General features: G+C 36.0%; 1 long non-coding RNA gene across 2 annotated transcripts; it reads right to left on the bottom strand.

Moving 5' to 3' along the window:
• Positions 1-13,792: 13,792 nt before the first annotated feature.
• LOC139812030 (uncharacterized) lies at positions 13,793-24,642 on the bottom strand. Of its 2 annotated transcripts, XR_011731808.1 has the most exons (5): positions 24,395-24,642; positions 20,441-20,885; positions 19,234-19,466; positions 18,437-18,578; positions 13,793-14,187 (listed from the first exon to the last, which is right to left on the bottom strand). It is a non-coding gene; the product is annotated as an uncharacterized lncRNA (long non-coding RNA). The 2 variants fall into 2 exon arrangements; XR_011731807.1 differs by lacking the exon at positions 13,793-14,187 and having other exon boundaries at positions 17,078-18,578.
• Between the last annotated feature and the right edge of the window lie 807 nt (positions 24,643-25,449).

The following is a 25,449-nucleotide window of genomic DNA, read 5'->3' on the forward strand; positions in this document are numbered from 1 at the left end:
TACTGCAACGCAACTACTTGAGTGAAATACGAAGTGATAGTAAATTAAAAGTCAAATTGCTTCCTCACATTGTGAAGATCCTTCCCTCCCTCCCTCCATCGCCCCATATTCCTCTTATCTTATATCTTATGATTTAACACTTGAAGATTTCAAGCAGCAAAATACTTATGCATATTAATTTGCATTAATTGCCTGTGCATTTTTTACCTTTTATATCTTTTACATTATATCTATATACATATATTATATTGCCTTTAAAAATTCATATCCAATGTTTTATAAAAATTTTATTTGACAGATGTGATTAATTATTTTTTAAAATATCCTTGCGTTCTAGTAAAGAGATATTTAATATTTATTTATATGGAAAAAGTTTATTTATATTTTAATCATTTCGAGGCAATGGATTTATAAAAATTATATCACAGACGTAAATAAAATGTAATACATATAAGAAACGAGAGATATTATAATAATATATATAATAATATATATAATCTATTGCCTCGAAATGGATATAGGCTCGGAAGTGGATAGACTTTAGAGCCTAGCAGATATTTTTATAATTTATGTGAATAAAAGTGGGGTACAAAGTTCCTTAAAGAAAAATTATAATTCTGAAATTGAACTATATATAGTAGATAATATCTAGAAATATACATTTCCTCATCTGAAAAAATATAAAAGTCTAAGACTAACAAAATTTGTGCTCCTTTTCAAGATAGAAAAATTTTGAATATCGAATTTAATTTTATTATCGCGATACTCTTATAACTCTTAGTTTTTATATGATAGATATTATCACACTTTCTTTAAAAATTGATAAAGTCGTAAATGTGTGTGTGTGATAGAAAGCTTTTTCTCGTTTCGCGCCTTTCCATAAGAAATAAAAATTTTGTAAAGAAAGAGTACTGAAGAGAAATAAGAAATGCATGTTATTGTCAAGAACAAACGTCATAAGAACTGTGGGTATAATATATACACACGGGAACAAGCGAGAGCTTTTAATCCCGGTCGCGTCAAACAAAATGCGGAAATAGAGTCGAGGGGGGTACGATTACTCCTACTCCATCCCTGTCGTTCATGTTGCGAGAAGCCGCGGCCCCAGGTATCTAGTGACCCCAGGCATCAGTGGTGACTTGTCCCCGACGACCGCGACGTCGGCGTCGGGACGCTGACGACGTGCCACGTTGCCGACGTGCCCGTATACCCCCCTCGACTCTATTTCCGCATTTTGTTTGACGCGACCGGGATTAAAAGCTCTCGCTTGTTCCCGTGTGTATATATTATACCCACAGTTCTTATGACGTTTGTTCTTGACAATAACATGCATTTCTTATTTCTCTTCAGTACTCTTTCTTTACAAAATTTTTATTTCTTATGGAAAGGCACGAAACGAGGAAAAACTTTCTATCATTTACGACTTTATCAATTTTTAAAGAAAGTGTGATAATATCTATCATATAAAAACTAAGAGTTATAAGAGTATCGCGATAATAAAATTAAATTCGATATTCAAAATTTTTCTATCTTGAAAAGGAGTACAAATTTTGTTAGTCTTAGACTTTTATATTTTTTCAGATGAGGAAATGTATATTTCTAGATATTATCTACTATATATAGTTCAATTTCAGAATTATAATTTTTCTTTAAGAAACTTTGTATATTTTCAAATATATATATTATATATATTGCAGTAATATTTCTCTGATTAATATCATTTTAAGACGTTGCACGCATATGCCGATATACAACACGGACAAATTCTCATTTTCCATTTGAAGATTAAATATTTTCTTTATTCTAAAAATAGGATCGCGTGTTTACACTATTACAGACATTTTAAAAATCTGTTTAACATAACCGAGTTTAATATAATTGAATGATAGTTGTATAATTTATTAAATTTGCTTAAAATAAAACTAGAGTGCGAAAAACCGATGATAAAATCCAGAATAATTCATACCGAGGAAGAAAGGTTTAAATATATTTCGAGGGCCGCCTTTGAAAAAAGCTTCCTTTACATGCCGTGCAAAGGTGTTATCGTTGCTGTCCGTCCATCAGAGTCCATCCCTCCTGGCAATATTAGCGCCGCCACCGGTGGTGGCTGGCTGGTTGCTTTTAGTCAGGGGGATGAAATACTTGATGATATTAAACATGAATAATGTAACGACTCGGCTATGAAGGCGCGGAATAGCGAGTACGATAAGACCTAGAATGCTGCATACGTAAGATGGTATAATACGGGCATTTTTGTTTAACACGTTGACATTAAATAGCATAACTGTTAGTGCATTTCTAAGAAGTTATATTTACGAAAGTATAGAGTGTATTTATGTTTAATACAAATGGAAAATGAGAATTTGTCCGTGATGTATATCGGCATATGCGTGCATGGTCTTAAAATGATATTAATCAGAGAAATATTACTGCAATATATATAATACATATATTTGAAAATATACAAAGTTTCTGAAAAATTATAATTCTGAAATTGAACTATAGTAGATAATATCTAGAAATATACATATCCTCATCTGAATATATACACATCGGATGAAATATTCACATCGTTTGAAATAAAAAAAGTAACTCACCGGCCGATGCCGCAACAGCGGAGTTGTAAGTTGTAGCCCTGCGATGATCTGTAACATAGAAATATTTTTACATTAAAGCAGTGCAAGTGTCCAAGAAAATAAATAGGTACTTGAAGTAAATAATTATTATATCGCGCTCGTTAAATTTCTAAAACGTCATTTTAACAGATATATCTGATTTTGAGATGCGAATATAAAAGAGACGTAATGTCTCTTCTCGCATATGCCGGAGATCGAACTCCGAGATTGCGAAATTGCGAAATTGCGCCGGAGTGGAACCTCAAAAGGAGTTCGAGTGGCGGAATCCGCCACAGGACTGACAGGATAGCAAAATAATAAAGGAATAACAACTACTCACCTCACGGTTGCTCCGCTGTCGCCCGATGCCTCCCAGGCCCCCTCCTCCTCTCCTCGATCCTCCTCCGTTGGTCCATTGTCACACTCACTCACGACGCGACGACGTTCACGAGCGAAAATGCCGAAAATCGACGATATCGTCACGGAGTCACTTACGATCGCGCGACACTGAAAGCACGGCACTCCCGGTATTAATCTCGCGACGCGGCGCGTATACTTAATTACACGACGACGGAAAAATTACGTCGCGGTCGGAGAAACTACGAACGAAACTGTACGATCCGCTTGACCCCATGACGCCGCGCCGTGACATCCCGCGATTCCCGCGCGCAGGTAGACGCGACCAGTGAAGCGAAGGTGGCGGAGAGAATTTCGTAAATCGCGCACGGCCAACTTCACTCGCCAGGAGCAGCAACTGTCGCGAGAACGCGATTACGCGATTACACGACTTTGATTAACTACATGCAAAAATCGTTAATAGATAATGTCGCTAATTAAACACGTCGCGGTTCGCGGCTTGCGGCGTCACTCGATTCAGGGTCCACTCGTATTCTTTATCTGTGTTCTGAAAACGGCGTGACACGACGCGAGCGAGACGCGAGACGCGAGACGCGAATCAAGTTGACGGTTGAGAAAAGCGAAATCAATCGTCCGAATTATCGAATGCGACACACCTCGGTATCCATATATATCAATCCGTATATCCGCGAAGCACACGAATTAAATGAACATTCGCTGTATCACAGTTTTTCGCAAGCTAAACAATCGGACCCGGCGATTCGTGTATTTACTCCGCGATATGTGCGATACTGGAGCGGGAGCGGGAGCGCGGGGCGCGGGAGTAACGACGTCAGAACGGCCACAGGCGCCGCGGTAAACATGGTTAGTGGGGACAGAGTGGGGGTAAGGTGAGTACACACGGTGCGCGGTCGGTTAGTTCGGTATGCCGGGTATGCGTATATAAAGCCTACCCCTCTCTATTCCCACTGTTCATGTTACCGCGGCGCCCACGGCCCGTTGATGTCGCGGATCGCATCGCGGAGTAATTATATACGAATCGCCCCAGGTCCGATTATTCAGATTACAGAAAACTGTGATACATCGAATGTTCATTTAGGCCGGTTCTACAATCAGTCGTATGTCGGAGTCGAATTTCGGAACGTAACCGATGATCCAATGAGAAAAATTCTTTTTCGAAAAAGAAATTATCTCATTGGACCCCGACATCCAACTACGACATGCGATTAATTGTAGAAACAGCCTTAATACATGTGCTTTGCGGACTTTATACGTACGGATACTGAGGTATATCACATTCGATTACATTTATTATTTCGGATGATCGATCTCAACCGTCAACTTGATTCGCGTCTCGCGTTGTGTCGCGCAGTTTCAGAATAAAGTTTCCGTCGTTCTCGGAACGGATAAAGTTCCCGAAATTGAGGCCATCAGCACAAAGTCGCCATATTGATTTACATAAGATGTTCATTGGTCCAGCGCGGCGGTTTTATGATATGCTTATGCAGCTCATGCAATTTTGTGTTTTGCGACAGCCCTAATATATCGAATGTTTATTTACTATATGTGCTTCGCGAAATTGATACGGATGCCGAGGTATGTCGTATTCGATAATAGTGACTTAATTTATATTACATTCTTTCGGACGATTGATTTCGGATTTCGCTTTTCTCAACCGTCAACTTGATTCGCGTATCGCGTATCGCGTCTCGCCGTCTCGCGTCGCGTCGCGTCGCGTCGCGTCGCGCTGTGCGCGACCGTCCGTCCGTCCGTCCGTCGTTTTCGGAACACGGATAAAGGGATCGAATGGACCCCAAATCGAGTGATGCCGCGGACGTGTTTAATTAGCGATCATGGTCCCTATTAACGTACGTTTAACCTTATATTTAATCGTGTTTGACAATTTGGCGATCGCGGAGTAAATACACGAATCGCCGGGTCCGATTACTCCGATTGTTTAGCTTGCGAAAAACTGTGATACAGCGAATGTTCATTTAATTCGTGTGCTTCGCGGATATGCGGATGCCGAGGTATGTCGCATTCGATGATAGTGACTTAATTTCTATTACATTCTTTCGGACGATTGATTTCGCTTTTCTCATCAACCGTCAACTTGATTCGCGTCTCGCTCGCGTCGTGTCACGCGATTTCAGAATGAAGTGGCCGTCGTCCGTCGTTTTCGGAACACGGATAAAGAATACGAGTGGACCCTGAATTGAGTGACGCCGCAAGCCGCGAGCCGCGACGTGTTTAATTAGCGACATTATCTATTAACGATTTTTGCATGTAGTTAATCAAAGTCGCGTAATCGCGTAATCGCGTTCTCGCGACAGTTGCTCCTGGCGAGTGAAGTTGGCCGTGCGCGATTTACGAAATTCTCTCCGCCACCTTCGCTTCACTTATCGCGTCTACCTGCGCGCGGGATGACGGGAAGTCACGGCGCGGCGTCATGGGTGTCAAGCGGATCGTACAGTTTTGTTCGTAGTTTCTCCGACCGCGACGTAATTTTTCCGTCGTCGTGTAATTAAGTATACGCGCCGCGTCGCGAGATTAATACCGGGGGTGCCGTGCTTTCAGTGTCGCGCGATCGTAAGTGACGTCGTGACGATATCGTCGATTTTCGGCATTTTCGCTCGTGAACGTCGTCGCGTCGTGAGTGAGTGCGACAATGGACCAACGGAGGAGGATCAAGGAGAGGAGGAGGGGGCCTGGGAGGCATCGGGCGACAGCGGAGCAACCGTGAGGTGAGTAGTTGTTATTCCTTTATTATTTTGCTGTCCTGTCAGTCCTGTGGCGGATGGCAGATTCCGCCAATTTCTCAAGCGCGATTTCGTCCATTACATGATACTCATTAACTCGTACTTACAATATCGTTCGAGGTTACACTCCGGCGCAATTTCGCAATCTCGGAGTTCGATCTCCGACATATGCGAGAAGAGACATTACGTCGCGAACGTCGAGTCTCTCCTTATTCGCACGCTCGTATAATATTACTTGCATGATTTTTCGCGAATAACTACGCGAGCGAGTTAATGCGCGGAAATATGCATTAGCATCTCAAAATCAGATATATCTGTTAAAATGACGTTTTAGAAATTTAACGAGCGCGATATAATAATTATTTACTTCAAGTACCTATTTATTTTCTTGGACACTTGCACTGCTTTAATGTAAAAATATTTCTATGTTACAGATCATCGCAGGGCTACAAGTTACAATAACTCCGTTGTTGCGCATCGGCCGGTGAGTTATTTTTTTGATTTCAATCATTTCGAGGCAATGGATTTGTAAAAATTATATCACATACGTAAATAAAATGTACATATGAGAAACGAGAGATATTATAATAATCTATTGCCTCGAAATGGATAGACTCGGAAGTGGATAGACTTTAGAGCCTATAAATATTTTTATAATTTATGAGTGAATAAAAGTGGAGGTAGCCTGACCGACTATATATGTATAAGGCTCACCGAGCACATCCCCGTACCTAGTCAGTCTACTCCATCCGCCACTCATGTTGCTGAGAAGTCTCAGTATCACTGCGAGTCACCATCCTCCGCGTCCCATTAGACTCGCTCTCATTCCAATTCTGTGGCCCCGGCGACCACTATACGCTATCTCCCCCTTTTCCGCGCTATTCGTTGCCCCGTGCAGGGACCGACGGTGGTGGTTCGGCATCATCCAACCCTGAACCGAACTCGCCGACAATACGCCGGAAATTTCACTGAACCGCTCGCACACCCGCACACCCGCACTCTCTCCCTGTCGGCGAAGCTGACAACGGGCGCCGCTGATTTCCGCGGGGAGCACGAGGTTTGATTGTGTGTTGGTTAACATCAGGATGCCCCATCGAGATACATGCAATTGGATACTATTATCGATTGCAACCTGAATCACACATACGTTCGCGATCGATTCCGTCTAGATTCATCGATTGATTCTATACATGAATAAAAATCGCAAACTAAAATTGTACATATAAACTGGAAAAATATTTAAATAATCGAGACATTATCTGTACTAAGAATACCTTTTAAACTTAAAATAGGTCTTTAATTAAATTCAATTTTATGCGGAGAATATATAAAAATCTAATACAATTTCTTTTATTTTCTATAAAATCGTCTAAGGGGTTTGATATAAATATTCCATTAAATCATGCATTGTAGGATAAATTGATTGTGAAGTAGATTTATGCGCTTGTCACTTTTGAATTTTCATTAATGAGCGTTATTATAGCGCTAGTCGTTAGTCGATTATTATAATGGTCAATTATTAGTTCAATGCATATCGCAAATCGCAAAGGCAAATAAGTCACGAATATTTTGCCAAATATGAAATGAGTCAAGGATTAAGTCAACAGTTTATATTATTTTTTAGTGAGCATCAGTGAGCATATTATATGTCGAAGATGTCAATCGGGATTTTTACCGTTTTTTTTTAAACATAAGGAGCATTCGTTTTTTATTCTGATATTATTAATGACACAAGAATTTGATAGAAAACATGAATCATTCTATTACAAAATAAAGACGTACTTGAGATAGATTGGCAGGAAGTACATCGACAGATTCAAAGTCATCCTAGATGAGAGATTGACTGATTTCTTTGTCGACTCTTACGATATTCTCATTTTCTTGTAAAATTCCTTCGTGGACATCTTTATTTTATGCAACCCGCGAAAACATACAGATGAGAATCGGCCGATTCTTTCAAATAAAGAAGAATTTTTTTATATTGTAGTATTTGAAATAGACGTAGAACGCGAAATTGAAATAAATTCTAAACTTACAGTTTACGAAATGACCAAACAGAACCAGTAATTTAGAAACTGAATAAGCATTTTAGTTAGTATTTAATACTTTATATATACCCTCTCACATGTCGTTTTTCGTAAAATTTGTGACAAGTCTATTATTCTAATATTCCATTATTTGATCGCTTTTGTTGAATATTAACGGAAGGTCAATTGATTTTTCATAGATTGCCTATATTACCTCGAAAACTTTTAGAATAACTGAAACTAGGTTAAGCCGTAACATGAGACCCAACGTCGAATAATCAGTAATGCCCGTGGCTCCCACCGGTGAAAGAAGAAAGAAAGAAAGAAAGAAAGACGAAAGTTACCAAGAAGAGTCCAATCGCAGACCCGGTATTGTGCTTGGGCGATTGCAGGCGGCAACGGCAGCAATGCCGCCGGCATCACCAGGGGTTGCTGAAAGAGAGAAGAGCAGGAGAGTGACGGTCACGAAGAAAGAAGCGGAAAAGAGGAGAAAAGAGAGAAAGAGAGAGGGAGAAAGGCACGGGGAACAGAGAGACAGAACGGCGAAGGGAGAGGACGAGAGAGAAAGAGAGATAGAGGAGAGAGGAGTGCGCTGCATGGCTCTCCGTTGCGATCATTAATCACGTGCTCGTGTCACGGCTAGCACCACGCCGCCAGGGGTACCTTACTAAGGGTATACGGCAGTGGTATGAGGCTACTAAGGGGAGGGCCAGGATGCTCCCGCTCTTCTGATCACGTTGAAGACCGAGAGCAGCCAGCCTTCGCGGACGACACGGAGACAGGACGATTACCATTATCGTCGCCCGCAAGAACCGAGCGCGTGAATAATATTGCACGGAGCATTATCACGCTCACGTGAACGACGGATATGATACTGAGATTATTCTTAGATATTTAATTGAACACTATTACATCGAGAAACGACGATTTTAGAATATTGCTTTGTATAGAGAGAGAAAGAAAGAGTAAGATCGACGAAAAAATTAAAATGTCAGAATGCATCCAGACAGCATGCATGTCTAAAAGACGTCACGCAGATGTCTTTTAAACATGTATGTCTCAAAGATGTTTTAAAGATGTCTTTACGACTTTGGCCCATATTCTGAACGTACTTTTATCGATATAAATGCGCGCAAATGGGCCTTTGTCTTTTAGACATGTCTTTTAGACAAGCGTGCTGTCCAAAGTGTCTGGGCAAAATTAGAAAATTTTTGTGTACATTAAGAATCATATATACGCATAATAGATTTGATAATCAATATAGATTATTATTATTAAAGAAAATGCGTTGAAATATAATTATTACACGTAAAAACAAAGGCAGGACTTTATATAGGTATTTATATAACCTGTTTTGTTCCAAATCTTAAGTATTTATAACGGAAAATAGGAAAATTAGTTCGCGTCACGATTTCCGATTCGACTTCTCCTGCTATTTGGCCGCATCAAAGCACTGTCGGTCTAGGCATTGTTTCGCTCTTAACCCTTTATCCAACCCTTCGTCTAACAGAAGACGGTCATAAATAAGTCAGTGGCATGCCATCATGCTCCCGTTGTAGAAAGATTTATTTGAACGTGCAGGTACTTTGTAAATTTCCATGACAGGAATGAAAGTTAATGGAAGCTCTTTCTTCTTTCTTAAATATTCGTAGGAAAAATGTCGTTGCCATTTCTCCGTTTGGTAGTTATAATAATTAGAATTCCTTGAGAGAGATATATATGTTCAAGGTCAACGTTACACACGAAACCTTATCCGTGATACTAGTATAAGTAAAAGATATACGAACAATTCTTTTAACTAAAGTTTGTGGTAATTTTTATTCGCGATGCTGTTATGTATAATGCAAGGAAAAATTCCGATCTTCTCGCAGATAGAAATTCTCGATACGGATAATAGGATGAAACTAAATAATCATTGCCTTCGGCATTATGCATGGAACAGGGCAACGGGCGTTTGCCATGGTGAAAGATGAGCATGCGTGATTCCAGCCCAACTCCTAATTACTTGGAGATAAATATCACTCGGCGCTTGCGAATAGCGTGCTCCTGCAGAGCCGTCTGAAAGATCGTCAGTCAAACCGGTGAGCTGCGCCTGGATGTTATCGCGGGCTGTAGTAATCTTTAATTATACTGATTTTGGGCTATAGACGCATTTAAAATATCAAGTTTAAAAGTAATTTAACTTGATTTTTCTCACACTAACTAATATTGATATTAATGTCTTGATTGTGCAAGTTCAATAAATGCATTTTTTATCATATCATATTATTTATGTGCATAATTATTTCATGTAGAAATTGTGCTTTTAATTCAATATCGGCGCATTGAAGATTATTCGATTTATTCTAATATTATTAAAACGATAGCTAGAGATAGCGTATCAAATCAACATTTGATAAAAATATATATAAATGTCATATAAAATAATGATTAAATGTTAATGACGTTGTTATTTAAGCATTTTGCAAGTAGACAAAACAATTCTACACATCAAATAAAACAACTTAAATGCGCATTTGTCAAAACAATGATTTTGCTAGCTTATTTAGCCGAATTTTAACCCTTCTTTAATTCCGATTGAGATTGATTAAAATAGAATTACCTTCTCTCACTTTAAGAATTGAAAACATTCTTTTACCTGATAGTAGTATCAACGTATAAGGTATTGTTCTCCTAATTAAATTAATAGTTAGAGTAAGCTCCGGCACATAACATTAATCCTCATGGTATTAGTAACACGTTGAAGACTTGAGCCGAGATCTCAAGGAGAAAGAGGGATGCAAAGAGATGCCAGGACAGAGTTGAGAGAGAGAGAGAGGAGGAGGAGGAGGAGGAGAGAGGAGAGAGAGGAGAGCACTGAGAGACTGGAGGACGACGACACTAAGAGTTCAAGCCACGTTAAGGTTTCAGGATAGCAGGATATTACCTTCAGAATAGTAGACCAACCGGAAGGAGATGAGAAGTAGAGCATAACTGAGGATATTGGAAGAGGCACTTTAAAGTGTCCAAGAAGGGAAAATTGTACCCCTTCTCCCTCCCCCTCTGCCTCACCCCCCTATCTCTCTCTCTCTCTCTCTTTCTCTCTCTCTCTCTCTCTCTCTCTCTCTCTCTCTCTCTCTCTCTTCCTTCCTTTTCTTCCTCTCTTTCTCTTTCTGTATCTTAATCACTTTTCTTCTCTACTCCTCTCTCTCTATATTGTTTTTTCGCCTTTATCTTTTTTTCTGAATCTTCTTACCTTAATCTCAAGATTTAAAATAAATGGATATCATGAATTATTCCGAATGTTGACAGCTAATGACGAAATCACACTAATTTAACCTACCAATGAGTCGCTAGAGCGTACTAACTCTTTTCTTCATCGATCTTTATCATCTTATAATTATCTATTAATCTTTCTGCTGGGGTTTTAAAAAATTCCACAACAGATTCAGAGTTGATATAGGTCGGGCAACATAGCAAAGCAGCATGTATTTATAATGCAATCTAGCGCGAATGATTTTTTTAGACAACTATGTTAGCATGCAACCCGGTAGTACCAGGAGAACGCCGGATATTACGACAGCTGATGGGGACAGAGCTCGTGGAACGATCAATAATATAATACCACGTCGCCCCAGGTACCACCATGCTATCACACCATCAAACATCGTGCTTCCCATACATCGAGATCTGCTTGCCTTTAGCCTTTTCATCTACACGCGTGCTATTGCACGCTCTTTTTTTTTAGAATTCGTGCGAATCTGCAGATCTGTATATTGGTCAGAGCCCCCAAAAAATAGATCTTCCTGCAAACTGAATGAATAAATAAATAAAGCAACTTTGTTATTTTTAAAGAAAAACATCACAGGGGAGATACAAATTCATATCGCGTTACATAAGTTTATGATCTATCTCTACATAAATTTATTATCTAGTGTTAACATTTTAATATCTTAAATTTTTTAATATAAGTGAAATAATGAAAAGTTATTAAACAACTTTGGAAAAGATTAAACATTTATTTAAGTTTTACGCGACACAACTGAATTAGTTGATTTTTCTCATGGTAATGTTAATTAAGATATCGAAAGTTTATTATTTTTTTATAATAGATTATAATAACAGAAATAAAATATTTTTATTATGCTGAGGAGACAACATCATATAGAAACATCTATTTATTTGCATATTAAATTGATAAATAACTAAAATAACTTTTAATCTTTTATGCCATCATAAAATAAAAATAACTCATAATATTATATAATATATTATTTTTTAATTATTATTTTTATTTTACACAATTCTTGACATACACATAAAATAGATAATCACTATTCTGCAGATTCTCAGACGCCGATGTTATGAAAAATAATCATCATTACGTATTGTATAAACAAGTCTGGCGTCATTTAACAACCATGCGGATTAACTCAGAACACTGAAAGTTTACTGTTTTATAATAACAAATCTTATTACTCGGAAAAATTATTAATTTCTGTATCTACATGTAATTACTAAACCTTTTGCTTTTAATGAAACATTAAAATATCTATTTGTGTAGCTTTATGCGCTTTTCAATTTTTTATTTTTTTAATAATATTAATTTTTTACACAGAAAAAAGTGGCAAAGAATATATATTTACAAAAATAATTTTGGTACGAAAGAAATACAAGAAATTTTTTGAAAATCATAAAACTCTTGGAAATTTCTCCCAATTGACAACGATTATATCGATGATTTGCTCTAGCGTTTGCTGCTGTGTTCTCCGACACTTTAGTGACATCTAACGAAGAAGCTACAACGACGAAGAAGTAAAGAACGTATAAAATCATACACTTGGTATGCTTTATAATTATCTTATATTTAAAACATGTAACAAAATATACATATTAGATTAATATTTTTGGCTTTATGTTATATATTGTTTTAAACTAAAAACCACGAAAATTAAATTTCTCTTACATATATTTAGTTATATAGATGTCTGTACTAGGAAAGTCGAAAAGAAGATTTCTGTCGTATCATCGCATATAGGTACACATTAACATCGTACCTGAAATTTCCGCTAGAGCAAATCGTCGATTTAAGTATGCAGATTCTTTTTTATTTTTTTATTAAATATTATTTTAAAAATTATAAACTGTAAGCACACACATTGTGAAAATATAAATAATAATTTAATATAATATTTAATTAATTTAATATTAATAATCGCCTAATTTAAACAAATAATATTACAATTGCTAAAATACAATTTATTTCTACTAAACATTTAAAATAAATAAATTTTGTAATAAATAATATATATATAAATAAATAAGTTGAATATATCTATTAAATATAGATTGCATTTTGTAAATAAATGCATTATATTATAATTAGACATCGGATTTTTTATATGCAGATTGGTGGAAAAAAGCAATTAATAACTAAGATTATTTATAATATCTATCATATTTCTACTGCAACACATGTTAGGTATAAATATGTTGAATATTATAAATAATGAAATCTTAGTTATTATAATTGCTCTTTTTTACCAATCTGCATATAAAGAATCTGATGTCTAATTATAATTAATAAAATTTTATTAACATTTTTTTACAAAATTGCTTATTTTTATTTTAATGGAAGCTTCTTTTTATTCATTATAAGTTTTTTTAGAACTGTAGAAATTAGGATTGTAATATACAGGTAATATACGTATAAGGAAATTTTTTAATGTAGAAAAAATAAATAAGGAATAAAATGAGTAAACATGATGCTTTTGTTTTGTTTGTTATATAATACAATAAGTTTTTTATACAAACAAAATAAACAAGGATCATCTAGCACGTATTAATCAAGAATCAGCTTTCGTTAATTAAAAACTTCTAGACAATTATCAAATTTTATCAAAACTTTCTTCTTATATTTTCTTAAATAAATATTAAATATTGTGAAAAATATTTATAGAATTAGTTAACACTATTGTAACATAAAATAACTTTCTAATATTGAGAGAGAGAAAGAAAGAGAGAAAGAAAGAGAGAGAGATGACACTGTAACATGTCATGCAAAAGTGAATTAAAGTTTTAATATGATTTTTACGCATACATTTTATTACAATGTTTAAATCTAATTGGATTTTATTAAAAAATCTGATAAAAATTATAATAATTTATTAATTTTAATAAATGTACTCATTTTTTACACTTATAGTTCTTGACATATTAATAGAACCGATATTCAAACTATTCTACATATTCTCGGAGAGTCATCATTACTCATTTTGTAAACAAGTATGGCGTCATCGCAATCTAGAGTCGCGTGGCATGTCATCCGTAAGATACCTGTAGAGTCGAGCTTCTGATATTTACATTCTACAAAAGCCCGGATCTACAGGGTAGATCACGAATGTGCCTATTCTTTGCAACCTTCCCTTGTCATTTCCACATAGTAGCAATCTGCAACAAAATTTTCGATTTAATATATTCACTCTTGCTATCTCACAGTTATATTTATGTCTAAAATATTTTGTATAATTTTGTTTTATAAGCTTAGATATACGTAATCGTGGTTTTTTGTATTCTAAAATTAATATGGTGATTAAAATAATAATCTCATTTTACTTGTTTAAATCACATAACAACTTCTAGTCATAACAGCCAAAAAAAAGTGTAGGAATAGGAGAATTTTCAACTAATCAGATTTGATATGAAGCGCAAATAACGGACATGACTATTTAAAGCTGCGGCAGATTAAAAGTTTAGCTCTAGCCGCGCCAGCGTACGTGACGCCGGAAAACCTCCGCTGAAACAGGACGTGACCCGGCATGCATATCCGGGGTATGGTTAAAGGAAGTCGTGAATTATAATAGTGCCTACCTGACACGATTACCTTTCCTCGATTTTAATACTTGATTTAGCGCATTGTGCTTTGTATCATGATCATCTATACATCATTCACATCAGAATTGTTGAAATTTTTCAAACTTTTTGATATTATTTTTTCCAAATAATATAATATAGATGTTGAGTATTTGTTACTCAAGTATATATTTTGCGTATATACTTTTACTCACGTGTCGTCGTGTTTTGATGCTTTTGTATTTATATACGAATAACATGAGGGCCAATGGTTAATATCCTCTTTGAATAATAAGAATATAGACCAAATATTTATATTTATAGCGTGTATAATTTATCAATTATTTCATATGTATTGGCATTGAATTCGATATGGAGACGCAGGGGGGAAAGAGGAGAGTGGAGGATATGCATGGTTCTAAAAGTGAAAACGTAATTTATAAAAGGAACTGAGGTATAATTTTATAATATATACAAGATAGGTAAAATGATTTGTCTAACTACATAATAACTACTCTTGCTGTTACGAAAACTTTTCTATTGACAATATTATAATTGTACAAATATAAATATGCGTCATAATAAATATGGATGCAATAATATACGGGGTACTAACCACTTGTCCATCAAAGCTAATATACTAAAAAGTTGTAATTAGACAATGTTCATGAAAGAAGATATTATTAAAAGTGCGAAAAGACATGCCAGAGTAGAAACCATGCTTGAAATACAAATAGAAGGCGAATAAAACTATGTGTATATACATATACACGTGATTGTTACATACATATACGATATTTGTTTACAACAAATGTATGTTGCATACAATAAAAAGTTTAGAGTAAAAACGATCATGCGAAAATATAATTTTCGGAGATATTCGTGCGCAAAAGTAATATCTGTCTTCGGAGTGTAACATTAAACCATCGCAACGCAATCCGTTAATTATAAATACACATTGAGAATAATATACGACACAGTGTGAAATGATACAAAACATATTTCTATAATCTGAGCAGACGAACTCACATTCATGCACATTTAATACACATTTAGCACGTTCGCTCTTGACGGAGCGGTATTAGATAATTGTTATTAACAAACTGTACAAATTCGTGCGTGAAGGAGAAAGACACTTGAACCGCTCGAAAAACACTAAGAGTTTCCGCAGTTTGGCATTATTTCACGTTCGATTGATCCTCGAGGTCATCCGAGGTCGATTTCAGTTTGTCACTAGAGCCTCGCGTGCCAATCAAGTTTGTCAGGCGTGTAAAGATGACGAAATTCTGATGGAACCAAGTTTTCTTTCAAATTTGCAAGGGCACACAGGGCAAAAGTACGGGCCAACGCCCCTCTAACGAAACGCTGTATACCGTCGACTGTCCTTTACGACTCGGATACAGAAGATATTCGGCGACAAGCGAATCCTCGAGTTGCGGGGCGTCTCTCCCACGGCTGCCCGGGTGAAGCCAGGGGCTTTCTCCGGATTCTGCGATGATTGGACCGCACGCACCCTCACTCCGGCACGGGGGATGCCACAGCACAGGGCCGTAGGTTTGCGCGGTGCCTCCGCAACTCGAAATTTCGGTTCTTAGCAACATTTATCAATTCTATTATTACCGAGAATCTAAATATTAGAACGATTCGTCGAGTTGTATTTGTTTTTGTAATCAAATTTTACTTTAAAATCAAAATTTTTTTATAATGATCACTCTCTTTTTTCTTCCCTTCTATCTCCTTTATCTCTTTTATATTTTTGCTAACAAATTACAGTTTTATTTTAGTAAAAATTTACATTATATTCCGAGAAAAATACATTGCTCATTTCATTCTTCTTATTAAACTTTATTAAGCTAACAAGCTGTCATGGACAAATAAGATACATTTTACTTGAATAAGATATATCATTGTGCTTATTCTATATGCATATTTGTTATTTTTATGTGCAGAGTTCATAAGTAACTTTAGCACATCAATCATATAATTGAAAACTTTAAAAAGTTAAATTTCTTTCTTGAAATATTACAAAACTATTAAACATTGATTCATAACCCTCAACATATAGAGAATTGTTATATTAGTTGCTAGTTGATGTATTGATTATTGTTAGCTGATGAAAGATACAACCTTATATACGCACGTATTCGCCGAAAAGCCAAACCTTCCGAAAACAGTTTAAAATATATGCGTAATAATCTGTCGCTTGCACGCCAATCGATAAAGCTTTCTATACCATAGAATACACTTGAATACTGAAAATTTAAATAAATCTTGAACCATCAAGAACTATCGATGAAATGGAAAAAGATAATTCCATAAGTGTATACACGAGATACGATACATTTATCACCTCTTTATGACAATTACGTTTTTGTGTTTAAGTTAAATTATCGATATTGTGCAAATCTCTCTATAAGTAATATCTAAATATTTCTTAGAACGTTAGTTTATATATCTTAAAGAATTTTTATTTATTTTTTTTTTGCGAGAAAAATATTATTGGATTATTTTAGCATGACTTGCATGGACATGGCGGTCGATATTAATTTGTACGAGTGATAATCGTCAGACGAGTTCTATAGCGAATGGCAAACGTTAAATGTTACTTAGATCACATCGACGCGAAACGGCAAAAATCATGAGCACAGTCCTCCTGATAAGTTTATCAACGTTGGATGGAACCGATCGCACAGCCGTCCCTGCGCTCGTTGACGTTCGGTTCGAGTCGTGCAGTCTCGGCCCGGGGTCCCTGTCAACCGCCCCGCTAGAGAAAGAGAGATGCAAAACCTAGGGGCCACCCTTCGTCTCATCATCTTTTCGCGCTCATAGCTGGGCATATCTGGTCTGAGCCAGGCCTGCTCTCCTCTCCTCTGCTTCTCGAGGAATCGCCTGGAAAAGGTCCCTTTACCTCGGCCCCTTTCCGCTCCCCACGAGCACCAAAGTCTCCCAATGACGTAGCTTCCGTTCCTTCTCCGTTCTAGAGCGACGTATTGATCGTCTCTCTGCTCCTGAAGCTGCGGAGGCTGACACGAGAGGGAAACGAGAAGAGTGGATAGAGAGAGAGAGAGAAAGAGAGAGAGAGAACGTGTCTATGTCGGAGGGTGAGGGTTGTGCCGTAGAGCGTGCCTCCATCGACGCTTAGCGACGGAAGGAGACGGAGGAGTTAGCCGTGTGTGTATGTATAACGGATAGAAAAAGTTAAGTAGAAGGAGAAAGGACACGCAGCTTGCGAGGGGGATGCTTAAAACGGCGAAGGAGTCGAATCGCGATAAGATAGAAGAATCAAGCAGATAGCGATGAGCCGTTGCACGCCTTTTCCATCAAAAATATCGTCGGGATGAAGGGATGAAAATAATGAAGCGCAAAATATGAAAGATAAGCGACGAGCGATAAAGAAATCGTATAAAATACTTTGTATGTCTGTGATACAAGTATAGAAGACGGTTCATAAACGTGAAAATGAAAAAAAATTACTTGAGATCGATCAAAGTTGAAAAAAAATATATTTAACGAGAATAATGAAACGGAGAAGAAAGAGAGCAATGTTGTCCAATATACTTTATTTGAAAGCAATTCGTAATTCTCCTTGCGCAGCACATATATTAAAAGTCTTTCTAGCACAATATTAAGTAAATCAAAAGTAGATAAAGAGACGAGGAGCAATTAATGCACGCTACATGCTAGAGAATTAAAATTACACAAAGGAGGATTCCGGATCTAACTCGATAAATCGCGACTGTACTATTTGTCTCTTCATAACATCGGCCCCATGTCATATACTATTCAACCACCTTTCCACCTGTCATTCTCAACTCACACGCAATATGTCTTCCTAAAGTTTGCTTACGTCTCATCATCGGATAAAGTTGCGAATGTGGATGAATCTCTGACACGAACATGAGGATCTCTGCCTCCTGATCATTTTCGGAACTTTGAGCAGGTCTTCGTTAAACCAATCAGCTTACACTTCGTAGAGACTGACTAGACACCTGGACAGAGATTAATCATTAAATGCATGGCTTAATTCGCGCATAACATAGTGGTCAATTAATAATACCTTTCACTGTTCATCACAGAAACTTATTCCATACATAATTGCAAGAACAGTAATTCGGAACAGTAATTTTGATTAATTTTTCAATATTCACGTATATATACATATTTTTTTTTTAGTAATAATTAAACGTAGGCTAAATAACCAAAAATATATTTGGCCATCGAGCAATGCGTCTGCGTTCCCAGACACCATTTACAGGCAAACCGTAATATAGTTCACGCAGTGTAGCTACGTATTTATTGATTAATTCACTGGGGGTCATTGCCATAAAAGACCGCTTAGTCCAGCGCGACAACAGAGAGATAACGTATTGACAGATAAAATTTAACAGTGAGTTTTCTAAATACAGCGCTGACACAGTATTTTAATTATATTACAAAAAATATATCTTGTGTAGGTGCAGTACTCATACCTTCGCAATTATAATGTGCTATGTAAAATAAACTATTTTACATAAATATTTTTAAATAAACTTCAAATAAAAATTTAAACAACGCAATATGTTAATTCGGTTAGAATATATAATACAATCAATTGTCTCTATACAAATATTAAGAATTGAAAAGGATTATCTAAAAAGAGAATACCTTCTGCGAGATTATTGTTCGCAAGCGTATCCCGATCGCGCCACACTTGCACGTTCACGAAGAAGCGTTGGTCTTCGACTGACACCATGTATCGTATCGTGGAATGTTTCAGAAGCAATGGACGTCCGAGAGGCATGCTTGGAATAATAATCCAGCCGATAGTCCGTGGATTTCCTTTTCTGTTCTTCGGCACGGCAACCGATTCGCATTCGTAACTCGCGACAAATTTGAATCTGAAATTAAAGTTGTCATAAAAGAATCGGCAGCGTTTTATTCTATGTAAATCAAATGGCTCCATGTGACTATTACGTGAACGATTCAATAGCATCGATACCCAACTGAACTTTAATTTGTAAGAATAATTAGAAAATTCAATATAATAATTAGCTTTTGTTCTTTAAAATTTAAATTTTACTTATCTGCTTTTGTATACTAATATAATTTTTAATATATAAAACTTATGTATATACAGATGCAACATAATTTTGGTTCCAAAATTATAACTGTTTTCAGAATTGCTAATATGTTTACAAAAAAAAGTTCAGTAAATCGTACGCAGGTAGATTTTCTGTAGGATGAATATAAGCCGGCGTAATTAAAAGCTTAAACGATTAAGCTAATGTTATTGAGATGAATCTGAATTGAGGTGGGCGGGTTAAAGACTCTAACAACGAACTGCAATGCCGCCCACTATATTGAAATTTAGGTACTTTTCGCTCCTGTCTTAAAAAAACAATGTCTTTGTCACAGTTACGGTAAACCGCGCATACTGATAGAAATAATATTTAATTTTATTTAGGAAGCTTGCTTAAAAATATTATACAATTGCGAGTATTAAATATTATACGATCTCGTTCTTCACAATTTATTTAAAAATTAAGTATAAGGTAATCTTTTTAATTACAAGTTTAAATTTTTTAGTGCTTTTATTACTCCGAAAGTTCTAACCCGCCACATTTATAGATCGCTATAAAAACTTGCGCGAAACTCGTGATACGCTTTACTGCACTGCCACAATATACAGTAGTATATATGCAATATAGTAAGATCCTTGCATTTCAATAGTTATCAACATTTCATTATTTATTAAAAATAAAATATTTAACGTAAATTTAGGCGTAAAATGTTCTCAAAATCCATAAAAAAAATTCGTTTGTTTGCAGTTTGCCAAGAATAAATAGAGCAATTCGATATAGTCGTATCTTACATTTGCTTCAGCACCAAAAATAAAACGGTTAATCAACGTTCCTTTTTCCCGCGCCGAGAAAGTGTTGTATGTCGCATTAATGAATCCATAAATCATAACGGGAAAGAAGAATGGTAGAAGGTCGGAATCTGAGTGACGTCCGTCCAGAAAACTCGTTGCCGTTGTGATCTTGCTCATCCGTGAAGATCCGTGAAGAGGTAACTTGAAAGGCCAAAAGGATCGGGAAACGAAGGGGGTTCTGCTTCTTCTGTAAGACGTTGACGCAGCTCCCGTGGGGCACTTTTGCGGATGAAGACCACCCTATCTTATACTTGACGTAGTAAGAAACGTTTTGCTTTATCCTCTTATTTTCTTTTGCGCTTTTCGTCTTCCTTTTTTATATTCTTTTATCTCTTCTCCAATTCTTCTCAGATTCTCCTTTGTGTTCCCCATATTAATGTGATACCTAGTAACAAACAACAAACATCGCATAATAGCCATCATCCAGTCAGATAATATATTAGCTTTTATGTTTATTTTCTGTTGACACACATTAAAGTGCTCTTCTGCCGTCGTTTTAGATCCTTTCTTAAATTAGTAAAAAAGAATGTTTCTGTGGACAGCAATATTAAACTATAAAACATCGTAACGTAGTTTAGGAGGCGCGAGAGATTCCGCAAAAGGCGATCATTTGTCAAAGTGAAGTGGATGCGAACGTGAACATGTTATCACAGCTCTACCGAGGTAATCTATCGCGCGTCTCCTACAAGAAAGAGATTTTTAGGAGAACGAGATCGTCATAGGGCAATAAGAAGCTGCTAGAGATTAAACGTAACAACATAGCTTTAAAATAATATGAGTATATATATATATATATATATATATATATAGCAGCTTCTTATTGTATACACATATATATATACACATATCAACGTTAATTATTTTATGACACTCAGACAAAAATCTATCCTACAACAGTCGTTTTTGTAGATGCATAAGGACTTTGAGAATCCTTGATAAGTCGACATAGTCCAAATACTCATAACGTGAGTGACACGTGGTTGCGCCATTTTAATTAAAAAGATATGTTTTCAGGGAGCTCTGTGTGTGTGTGTGTGTGTTTATGTGTATGTCTGTGTGTTTGCGACTTGTGAAGCCACCTATCCATATATATAGGCATAGGCGGAGACGAGGGGTTGGCAGGCAGTCCAAAGCATTGAAGGGGGTTGGATCGTGATGGCAGGTGGTGGCGAGGGAAGAGGAAGTTGCGATTCCATCTGCCAGCCTGTCATTCTGATACTACGTACAATGTCGGCAGTTGGCGGAGACGATCAATACATTGCAATCTATATAAAATGGCTGCAGTATTTGGAGCGCCGTGCATAAAACGCTTACTCTCGTGGAGACGAGAAATGAATATCGCATAGGACGACAAATTAAACAAGTATCCATTGTAAATTCCGCAAATGGGAGTAATTTTTTTCTCTTTATTATCGCATATCTGCAAAAATTATAGTAGTTATCCGCTGCAAAGCGACCTCGTTATTAGTAAACATGCGCGCATTTTAAACGTATTCTACACACACATTTCACATTTAAATATTGAAATATTATTACTATTTGCTTATAAATTATTTTATTATTTATCTTTTCTTAAAGTGACCTCAACATTTAACGGGAAAACCATACATAGGACACAATGGTTCTTGTGCAATCGGCATATTTTGTATTATGGTAATAGTGAAAAAACAAAACATATGAACGATCAACATGCGATGTACATTTAATTTTTATCATTAAATTACACTAAAGAAAAATGTGTTTTTCAGATTTAAAAAACCTACGACATACTTAGATTGCAATTTGATAAATAGATTACATACGTATACAAAAGAATGATCGCGTAATATCAAAACAACTACATGGTTAATATGTTTAACTAAAGATTTAATCATTTCATAGATTAAAAAGAAACAATAACTTGTTTTATTAAAGTGACATGAAAAACTACAGTTATCTATACAGAAAATAATGCTTAAAAACATTGCAGTGAAACATTAATTAGAAAAATCCGATAACATTGTATTAAGATTAGTATAATAAAAATTTTGATAAATTCTCTGCGAAGGAACAAGGGAAAGCATTCATTCATCTGAGAAATAAATCTCCCGGATAAAAATAAAAATATCTTAATTGACCTGCAGATATAATGTAGTTTTTAAAAATGCATTAAACAGAACAGGCAATATAAGTGACACCCTAAATTTAATGGAAAATCTATAGGAAGATGGTTCTGATTATGAGATATTCTTTATAATATTTTATTTTACATATATTATATAAAAAATGAAAAATTAAAATGTATAAACAAGAAATATACAACGCATGTGAACGTTTGATTTTTATTATTAAATTATTATCTTATCACAAAAATTACTATAAAAATGTTATTCTTAAATTAATAATGTCAATCATGTTGCTTAGAATTACAAATCCGAAAATTATAACAAAAACAAAACGTTCAAATATTTTTATGTTATAAAAGTATAAGTGCATTCAATGAAATTTTAAATATATTTAAATTTTCAAAATTGTTTAAAAGATTCTAAGAAATCATTTGCAGCATAAACTAATAAATATTGAATCTTTTTCTTCTCCGAAATGTAAAATAGTTTAGTTTGCAAATTTAATCCTGTGTTCAAATTAATTTACCTAATCTCATTTAGAGAGAAAAGTTTAAATTTTTTGCGCAATATAATTAATTGTAAACTGTTCTTTCACTCTGAGACTGCTGTAGAAGAAAGGAGCATTACAAATTGCTGCAGCAGCGTCATCTTTTGCATACGCTGTGACACTATTTTGCAAAGACCACCTACAGATGGCAGCAATTATGTATTTCACTCCTTTTTTAGTTAAAGAATTAAAATCCATTGCTTTAAAAAACCTGGAGAAAGATCCACCCTTTCATTCATTTATTCACTCTTAATATATATCCAAATATATATTCCATTCTGGTAAATTTTACATTACACAGTTTTAATAATTGAAAGCAAAATGTACGAGATAATAATGTCAATTTTATAAAAAGTTCACTGTTATTTTAAAAATTCTTCCAAAATTTTAACTAAAAATTTTTATGCGTCTATAAATTCACCTTTTCAGTTTCATGATAAACAAATTTTCTTATAAAATTTAATCTACATCTTATCTCACAACCGATTTTATATCACAACACTCATTATCACAATATGTTTACAAATATGCACAAAAGTGCGCGTCAAACACGCTATTGTTTTTCAATCACTAATTTGTTACGATTATAGCACTCACCAGGGTTGGTGTGTACCACGGCAAAGTCAATATGGCCGAGCCATATCGCGCATAGAAGTAACACGTGATCATACAATTAATTGCTTCGGCCAATAAAAGTTGGCGGTGAAGCGGGAAAGAGAAAAGGAAGAAGCACGCATTCCACGGCGCGAGACGTAAACCGGCCGCGGCGCGGCGGTGCGACTGTACAGGAGGCAGGCCAAAGCGAAACTAACTCAGCTTGCGTGCAATAAAGGAGATCATTTTGAATCTGTGCCGCTGAAATTTATGGCCTCCCACCAGGAGAGTTCCGGCCGTTAGTACCGCGTAGTAAAAACTGGCTATTAATTTTATGTTTGGTAGTTGGGCGGCAGGCAAGCGTTCCCTGCAGTCTCTATTTTCTATAAGGTCAGAAAAGTATACCTTTATCTTTAAATAATATCGACGCTAATTATGTGTAAACACAAAGTTATTTGATCAGTGATCATCGTTAATCCTAATAACGCGGTCTACAAAGACAGTACATTAGGATACGTGTTTCGAGAGATAAAATTTTTATCTTTTACTTCGACTTTAGTTTTTAATGAAAATGTCCCAAAAAATATCTTTCAACTTTTGCAAATGGAAAGAAGAGATCGAGCTTTAATAATTATTTTAAGTATATACCTGATTTTTTCCGTGGAATTTTACTGTGAGATTCCGTCGCGAGAGCAGGCACGGTCCTCTTCGTGGTGCGCTCCAGGTGATGTTGACCGTTCGCCGATCAGCGATGTTATGGTGCAGGAAAACGCCGAGGGGTAGTATTGCGGGGGAATGATTTATGACTTCGGGGACCAGGTAGGGCGCCATTCAGCACCAGGCTCGTTCTCTTCTTCCGCCACCTCTCCGACGCTCCCTCTCTTAGCCCGGTGACTTGCGATGTCAATGCGTTTTCAGTTGGCCTATTTACGCAATAGGCATAAGACGAATTTCACGATCCTCGCGGATGAAACAGTGATTAAAATAAATCACGTCAAACTTCTTGTGTTTTTGTGATGTGCAGCGCAGTTCGTAAATCGATTGTCCATATTTGATTTTTGTGATGACGGGAAAACTACGGTAAATATTGCTATTCTATTCATAATATATCTCATAACAGATTTAATCATTTTATTCTCGGTATATATAGACCCTTTACAATTAAAATAAATTTTTATAATGAATATACAAATAATTTGTCAAATAAATCTAAAAAAAATGATTTCTGATGCTAATATATTTAGTATCTAATAATTGATGTACGTGAAAATTATTATATTTTGAGAACACTAGAAAATTTTAAAAACAAATAGCATTGACATATGCAGCCCAAACATTTTTCAAGGCAAATTTCTGTTTTCATTTTGATGTGAGAGATGTGACAAAGTGATAAATTGTAATATTTGAGCAGTAACTATACGCAAAACTGATGTTCGCATAGATAATACATAGTATATCGTGAGACAAAATGGAGATTTTTTTAACCAAGATATCAAATTCGATTGACAATAGAACTTTGTACGCGAGCATTCGGGCAAAATGACAGCCGGATATCGCGTTTCTGTAGCGAAGGACTGGCAGGAAATTATCCCGCGGAAGGTCGCGGCACGGCGCGGCGGCGGCGCGCACAGTCTGCAATAGTCGAGTACACGCGTTGTAATTGATGTAACTTAATTTGTAACATGCGGCATGCGAGATGCTAG

Source organism: Temnothorax longispinosus, chromosome 4, assembly GCF_030848805.1.
Source record: "Temnothorax longispinosus isolate EJ_2023e chromosome 4, Tlon_JGU_v1, whole genome shotgun sequence".
Classification (NCBI taxonomy): domain Eukaryota; kingdom Metazoa; phylum Arthropoda; class Insecta; order Hymenoptera; family Formicidae; genus Temnothorax; species Temnothorax longispinosus.